Below are 8161 nucleotides of genomic sequence, written 5' to 3' on the forward strand. Positions count from 1 at the left end.
ACAGGTTTTACCCCAGCACAGCTTCCTCCCGAAGAAATACTGGATGCGGTATTTATATTTTATTTATTTATTTAGAGAACATTGAACTCTGCAGACAAACGCTTGCCTTGCGTATGGTATTGGGAGAAGGAATCTTACCTGCCTCCAGCCATTTTATGAGCTTCATCTGTTGAAGAGCTCACACAGCATCAACCATTTAGCACCTTGCCACTTAGCATCACAAGTATAGTTGGCAGCACCTACTAGATAGCAAGCATGCTGCTGGATGGGGGTGCTGGGCAGAAGGCACTACTGGTGAAGCTGGCCAAACAGCTGCAATGGACCTGCTGGCCACCTCCCATATGCTTGAACCTCCATAATCGCCTTGCAATAAAACACCCCACCCCATGTCTGTTGCATTTGGGGGGTGGATGGGCTCAACACAAGCTGGGATTTCTCACCAGCTATGCTAACTATTTTGCATTCTGAGCACTTGAAATCACAACTCCTTCTACTCTACTTAACCCATGGAGCAGGAAAATCACTCTGGATAATACAGCGTATTGTAGCCGGCCACCCCAAATGTATCACCCTACCAGGTAAACATAACTGTCCAAATGGGAACCAAGTCTTTCAAGTTACCTTCTTCCTTCTGTTTAAGGAGGAGGAAGGGAAAAAAAAAATACTTAGACAGCTAAGAGACAGCTAAATGCACAACTAATACTAGCTGCTGCTGCCTAGCGGGGCCTCTTGCATTTTAGAGCATTGAGTTCAATCAGAAGAGAAATCCAAAAGTGAGGGGATAAAGATCCATGGTAGACATGATCCAGGAGCCTTTATCTCCCCTGCAAACACTGCCCCAGCACACATGGAGCACCTTCCTGCTCCAGCCCCATGCCACAGCAAAGTTACTGTGTCTGCTCTGCCCAAATCCACCCAAAGACGTCTCCCTCCTCTCACAGGGCATCCACCTACTCCAAGTCCTACTCAGGATGCAGCTCAACACAGACCTGACTTAACCTGTCCTTAAGCCCACAAACCTTATTTCTTCTTCATGTGAAACACGGACCCCCACTGCAGGAATGACCTCTACTTTGCAGCACTGCTTCCTTTCAAGGTCCAACTGAGCACGTTTCATTTGCTCCCATTCACAGGCTCAAAGCAGTTCACCCTAAGGAGCATAGTCCTGTCAATTACTTTATAGCATGACATTAACTCTGCCAAGCTGTTCCCACTTACACTTACCACTGTTTCCCAAGCGATGCTGCTGCATCTAAGACAAACGAACAAAGCTGGAGTGTTTGCAGGTAACATCTGCTGATTGCCACCAGTGCCAAGGCAGAAGGGGACAAAGGAAGACTGCCTGGGAGGACACAGTCACCCTTTGGCTTCAGAAGCTAGGACCATGCTCAAGCAAGCTTTTCAGAAACACGAGGCAGCACTCGTCTTAAGCCTCCAGGGGACTAGAGCAATACAAGACAGCTCAGAGCGATGAATTTCATACTTGCCTTGTTAGGAATCACGTGTGTGCAACTTAGACTGCACTAAAAATACCACAGCATATGATTTTTATTTTTTTAACTGTTTTTCTACTTTTACCCCCATTAGTTCTAAGAAATCAGAGAACACATAGGAAAATCCCAAGCACAAACCAGCAGGAAAACCAACTGAAGCACAGAAACTTGACTCAGGATTCATTCCTCACATTTGTATCAAAACTCTTGCCAAATCCTCACTGCCTCAGTTTCTTCACCTGAGGAACGAGAACATTTACACATGTACATTTTTCTCCAAGGTTATACTGAAATTATTATTTGCAAGAAACTGGGCAGATTAGAGGCATTACATAAATATCAGATGCTATAATATAAGCTCTTACACAAGGAAAAGAATTTCTGAAGCTCTTAGAACTATCATTGGTTTCTCTGGGCTGTTTTATATTAGCCCAGGCTTAAACAAGAGTCTGGCAATGTACATTAAAGTTAACATTACATTAAGCACAGAATAATTCAGACACAGGAAGAATATTTAATCGTCTTTAGGTACAGATACGGTATTTGAATTTTTAGCTCATTCATCAGGTCCTACTCAGTCTTATGTTCTGAACTACAGAAAGAATAACAGAACATAATTTTAGCCAAAAAGAAGTGTAAACAAATTTTTTAAAAGTTCAGTTTAAAAAGGAAAGTAATTCATTATTTCTGTGTACTTAACCTAAGCCAGCCAAACAGAACAAGATAAAAAAAAGGCATTCCTTTTCCCAGGTGTACCATCCTCCTGAAATCTGTACCAAACAGAATATGTACAAGAAATGTGTTTACCAACAGGGTATGAGTCATGCTCCCAGCTGATGGTTTGAAAGACTAGCTCCCAGAAATGAAAATGTAACTTTCAATTCATAGGAGCATGGTTACCTTCTGTTAATAGGAGACAACAGGGACTAGAATAAGTGATCGGTAGTTGCAGGCCCTATGCTATCCTCTGACATCAACACACTGCCAACTCAGAACAAGCAATTTCTGTGCTTTGGTTTACCTCATCTCACAGATCTGGTAAGCTTTCACCTGCTTCAGATTGTTAATACAACACTTAATGTTTGTATAAATAGTTTGGTCTGCAAACAGTACTTCAGGTGGAAAAATACCTCTGTGTTATCTTAACTCACAGAATCAGCAAATTATGTTGATTGTGACAACCTAAAATTTATGATCACTGAGAAAGGCCAGAAATTATTTTAATGAAAACCTCCAGTCAGTTCTCACGTACATTAATTTCCTACAAGCTAAGTAACACAGCATGATGCGACATCATCAGCCTTACGAAACAATCAGTACTTAAGAGGGAGGGGGGGGTGCGGAATCCATAAGCTTCCAAACACCCCCTCCTCATTTTGAACTTAAGTTACTGCTGTAACAATATACTACTGTAATAATGCTGCAGGACACAGCCATCATCCCTCACCTACAACTCTGCATTCATTACGGGTCAGTAGCCACCACACCACCGAGAAAATGTAATTGCTACTGCAGGCCTGCAGAGCAGAGAAACCACAGTCTCTCTCAAATGTAACATTACGGAAAAAGAGCTGGGGACTTCGTGTCTCATCAAATGAAAGGCACTGCTGGGATAATAAATTGACTTTATAAGCCAAGAAACACACACCCCACAAAAGTCAAGTTTCTGGATACCTATTATAACTTGGAACTGCAGAGATACCTAAAGTGTCATTTAGAAAGTTTTAAAAAATGAATTTAAAAAGGCAGGCAAAACTGTCCTTCACATAAGGACACATGCAACACACAATTCAGACTTTCCTCATTTCCCTTACGTGTATTTAACAGTACCTTTTGATATTCTCCAAAGAGATGGCAGAAAGGTAAGAGTAAAGAGAGGAAAGTATGCTATACAGAAGCAGCTCTATGGTACCATCCCCAAGATTCATACAATTTAGGACAGCAATTACATTACTGAATCCTGAACTACCAGGAATCCACATTCAAGACAGATGGAAACTGACTAGCTGTGTTTTTCTGCCACAACACGCTACTCAGTTGCAGTTTCCCTGCAACTCCACCAGCACTAACATCACGCTAGTCCTTTGTCATCTGCAAATTTAGCATCTATTTTGCCATGTCATACACAGTCCAGGGAATTCAACCAGGAAAGAAAGGCACTTCTCCAGCCTGTCCACCCTCTATCTTCATGGGGGAACAAGATAAAGCAACAGAGCAAAAGATGGAAAATAATGTTCTGGGCAGAGTTTGGATGCAGGTGAACGCCATTCAAGTCGTTTCATGTTATATACTCCATCTATGCTACTGCCTCTATCTACTTTGCCAGTTACTTTCAGAGTTCAGTGGAGGGGCTGAGGGCAGCTTAGTAGAAACTTTGCAGGGAAGAGGTCATAAAACACTGAAAACAGCCCAGCAGGGGGCTAGGGAAGACATTTCCCTCACAGTAATACAGCAGAAGCTCAGAAGCCAGCTCAGGCTCAGACAGGGTAAGGTCTGGGAGAGCCCCGTGGCCTTGGGAGCGCAGCTGCCTGTATAGGGGAGGGAGGGCAACAAGTAAATAAAGTGTCAGGCAGGATCCATCCACCCCTCTTACTCAAATAAATCGCTTAACTTTTCAGAGAGCAGCAAATCTCCTTACCCCTCCTAGATTAAAGGCAGACTTAAAGGAATGTTTAATAACGCTGCCCTCTCCCTGGATCATTCCTGATGCTCATCAGCTAAACACATGCAGTAAAACTATGTTAGAGACAAACTTTTATTTTTAATCAAGGGTATTTCTAAATAAACTGATACCTTTAAAAGACACTTTAAAAGCTTACTGGATGTGCGATACAATTTTCATTTTGCTTCTACGGAGTTTGATGACCATTAGACCAAGGGTCTTTGGTAAGAGTATCTCTTTGAAACATCTACCAGACTTTTGCCATTCTGTAGTATGAGGTAAACTGAAATTCAAGGTCTCGGGTCTCCCATGAAGGAAGAGACAGCAGGACAGTCATTTCAGAAGACAATTTTCAGGTTGCTCACCAACTAAGGAAGCCACGTCTCTATGGGATTCCCACTAAAATTTCAGGAAGCAATGATGCTTTATGCCAGCATCAAGTATGTTTTTGAAGATTTCATTTGCCTGCCTACATGCTTTGCATAATGCTCACACTATTAAAAGAGAGGAAGCTAATAATAAAAAATAAAGGCTAATTTACATTTCACTGCATAATACCAGAGATAAGTATGTAATTTTAAAAATAAGTTAAAATATGACTTGGATGAGCAATATTGCAAAAAATATCCATTATAAAAAGTTCAGTACAAGAAAAGCCAAGAAAAAGGGGAGGAGAAGTGCTCGTTACAGGGGAACATGTCAGATGAACAGGAATATACCACAGATGCTAAGGAGGAGAAATACTCAACAGGGTGAGCTCCTTTATCACCACCAAAGTTACTAAGAAACCCTTGTCCTCAGGAATAAAAGGAACAAGAGGAAGTCCCTGAAAATACTACAGATTTTGCGGACTCAGACTGCTTTAGTTCCGTATGGGAACCAGGTCTAACCCCGAGATACCCTCTCCAGCTTGAATGAAACACCGACATGTCAACATTAAGGAGCTCCAGTATCATCTCTAAGCTGACATGTTTTACATCTAAAGAACATGAACATTGCAAAGGCTTTCCTGAGCCAAAGCCTCCAGATAACCTGTTCTCAGAGCCAAAGTTTCTTACTAAAGACAGTGAGACAGATGCTGGCGCTGGGCATGAAGCATAAATCCACCAACTCAAACCCCGCTCTGCCAACAACCCATGACATCAGGGCAGTCACAATAAAGGTAGCACGCACTCTCTCCTTACACCTTCTGCACCCAATCCCCACCTTCTAAGTCTACAACAACCCTTCCTTAACTTCAAGAAGTAAAAATCGCAGTGCCCAAAGGCACCTTCTGCCAAGAAAACACTGGAAACACTTTTGCTGATTTGCTAAAACATGGGAAAGGCAACAGCTCAGGGAAGTTAGACCTCACAGCAATGCAGATATGGCACATATTTTCTGACTCCTTCATACCAAAGCAAACTACTAAAATGTCAGTTAAATGGATCACCTTTGACTTATGTTACAAGTTCCTTGTGAGGACACCAAACTTCCTCCTAACATTCTTGCAAGTGCTCACTTGTACTGTATCAAAAGGCAAGCACTGCTCTTGATAGTTTCCCTAATGTAGATGCTAACACAATGCTAAATAACAGCATAGGAGTACTTCACCCCGATTCCCCCAAGAAAACAAATTTCAAAATATACATAATAGTAATTTGACTCTCCTGGTATTTTTCCATTCCTTTTCTCTACATACCTCAAATGAGTTCCAAAAGAAAAACAAGATATTTTGAACATAAACCTCCAAGCCAGTCTTGCAATTATTTTCAGAAAGTCTGGTAATAGCTCAGTAGGAATAAGAAAAAAAAAAAAAAAAAAAAAGGGAAAAAAAAAAGAAGTCATACTTTGCAAACCCCAAGTTTGTCCTTATTTCCTTCTTTTTCTTTATTCATTAATGGCTGTTGCACTGCCTTGCCTTTGGAGGACAATGCAATTTTGGTAGCACTCTTTCCTCTTAGCTTCTGCAGAGTGAGCATTTTGACATCTGATCACAACCAAAGCCCATTTAGGGAGATCGTATAGATGTTTCTGGGAAGAGCCTGTTAACATGTTAACTAGTCCTCTCTCTCCAAGGAGGAATTTTCTTTCTCTTTCTTTCACTGAACTCCTCTCCACCAGCACTAGAACCAGTAACTGCACTGGAAGGGGATGAGACAAAAGAAAGAAAAAAAGAAACCACAAAAAACCCAAATAAACCAAAAACAAAACCAAGAGATAAAGCAAAAGGCCAACCTATTTTCACATAGATAACAATAGGAACTGAGAAAGCCAGTAACCTTTTTACACCTCCCAATTAACCAAACTGCTGAAAGCTCAGAAGAATAACAAGTATATGAAAACAATCTCTGCATGTCTTCTCCCTTCACGATCACCAGAGCCATGTATTTTACCTCCAAACACTCCCTCACAGAAGGTTTCATCCACAGGGTCGACCTGGGTTTTAGCTTTCCGGCACCCCCATTTTTCTTCTCTGACAGTCTCAGGCAAAGCTTGCAGGCAGCAGTGGATGCGCATACCTGGGAGCCAGAGAACCTCCTTCCCACTTTTGTCACCAACTTGCAATTGCACTCACTTGCTGAAAGCCACAGCACCTTACGCAAGATAAAAATAGCAGCACTTACTTGTTTTGGTAAATAATTGCTTTTTAAAGGACTATTATAGTAGCAGAACTATTATAGCTTACTTTTAAACATTTAAAGTTATAGTTCCTGGGGAATTTGCTCAGTAGTCTATTTAATTCTTTAATAATCTGAGGAGAACAAACCAATTTTAAATTCTTTAAATCTCTCTTCCCATTTCAGTGTCCTCAGTGATGTAACAGCCTTTTAAATAAAGCTAGCGATTGCTCGTTAACAATGTGAAGCCTTCACCGTACTTTCTGCAGTAGTTTTGTTAGGCATTCATACATGCCTGAAGAGCCAGCGCACTACAGCAAAACAGCTCGTAGGTTGGAAGGGCGAGTTTAGTGGAACTTCTGTAATCTCTGAGCTGGCAGCAACGTGGATGGCCAGGCAGGCTCCAGACTCAGAGACAGCAGTAAAGAGAAACCAAATACTGAATCCCGCTCCCAGTATCATCGAAGAAAACAAAGCATCTACCGATAAAGGAATCAAGTGCAAGGACATGCCTTGGCCCCGCAGCTACTCCCACAGCCTGCGGGACGGGGATCTGCATCCAAACGGACGCTGCCCGTTGCCGGGCCGGTATGCAAGGCGCTGCGTGCAATCGTTTAGTTTGGTCGCGCTCAAGGCTACAACCAGGTCGCGACCTGACACCCTCTAAAGTAAATACCACGACATGAGAGGGTCAGGGCAACGAACTGCTGGGAACGCCCGGTGCTAGGGTTCGCCAATGGATTTTTCTCTCAGCTTGGAGCTCGTGTTCAAGTGTCTCCCCAGGCATGAAAGCACTGGGGGAATAAGCGACCAGCCACCATCAGCGAGCGCGACGCTGCCAGCTCCGCAGGACGGTGCCCAAACCCCGCACCTTTCCCGGCGGCTGGGCAGCGGCAGGGAGCGGCACGCGCCATCCCGGGCTTCCATCAAAGCCCTTTTAGCTCCCGAGTCGCGAACAGACGCAGCTGTTCACCGGCGGGGACCCCATCGTCGGCCCCTGCACCCCCGGAGCCGTCGCGGCGGATGGAGGAGCCCCGGTGCTGCCCGTTTGCCACCCTTCGCCCGTCCGGTAACCGGCCGCTTCCGCGGGGACTCACAAGGGCAGGTGACCGCCAGCATCCTCGGCCCCCCTGAAACGAGCTGCCCAGGTGCAAAGCTACGGCCGGGGCCGGGCACCGGCGCCGCGGATACCGCCCCCCACCCCCCGCCGGCTCCCGCTGCCCGCGGCGCCGCGCAGGCCCGGGACGGCGCCCCCGCCGCCTCCGGCAACGCCGGCACCCGCCGCGGGGGGGGCACCCGGCACCGCCGCCTCCCGCCGCCGGTGCGCCCAGCAGCGGGGTCAGCCCGGCGGGGCGGCTGGCCCGGCCGCGCTCCACCTGCCCGCCGCGGCCGGGACCCGTACTCAC

General features: G+C 44.8%; 1 protein-coding gene across 5 annotated transcripts in view; it reads right to left on the bottom strand.

Annotated features, from left to right (window-relative positions):
- The window catches only part of PPM1H (protein phosphatase, Mg2+/Mn2+ dependent 1H), a 212717-nt gene that overhangs the window by 136722 nt on the left and 67834 nt on the right, over positions 1 to 8161 (bottom strand). The gene's annotated exons all lie outside the window — the stretch shown is intronic.

Source organism: Falco punctatus, assembly GCF_963210335.1.
Source record: "Falco punctatus genome assembly, chromosome: 6".
In the NCBI taxonomy this organism is placed as follows: Eukaryota; Metazoa; Chordata; class Aves; order Falconiformes; family Falconidae; genus Falco; species Falco punctatus.